Here is a 465-nt window from a genome sequence, read left to right as displayed (position 1 = left end):
AAATTTCACAGTAGTTATACGACATAATTATTATGTACCAGGTAAAAGTGACGCAAACCGCCACCAAAAGGACATGATTATACTTGTAACACATTATTTATAAGCTGAAAGACGCATACAAATGTGTTTTGGTTATTTATGAATACTGAATTTTGACTACCCAAACAAATGCGAGGCAATAACTTAATGTAGTGTCTTATGACCAAGAGACATTTCGGCAAGACTTGAAATAGTATTTTGAAGAAATTGGCATAATTCAAGGGCAGTATATTTTTTGTCTTGCCTGTTCTTACATTCTAGCACCCCAGAAGCCTTACAACTTATTGTGCCAATAGAAGGCAGCAGCACAAAGGTAGGATTTATACTCCGCATCTTGATTTATTAAACTTCTCATCCGACGTGTCAGAAAAACGGAGGTAAGAAACATTGGAACTCCAGGGGAAGGGGGTGGAGAGAGAGAAGGGG

Source organism: Aplysia californica, unplaced genomic scaffold (assembly GCF_000002075.1).
Source record: "Aplysia californica isolate F4 #8 unplaced genomic scaffold, AplCal3.0 scaffold00083, whole genome shotgun sequence".
NCBI classification, from domain to species: Eukaryota; Metazoa; Mollusca; class Gastropoda; order Aplysiida; family Aplysiidae; genus Aplysia; species Aplysia californica.
This window is presented reverse-complemented; position numbering follows the sequence as displayed.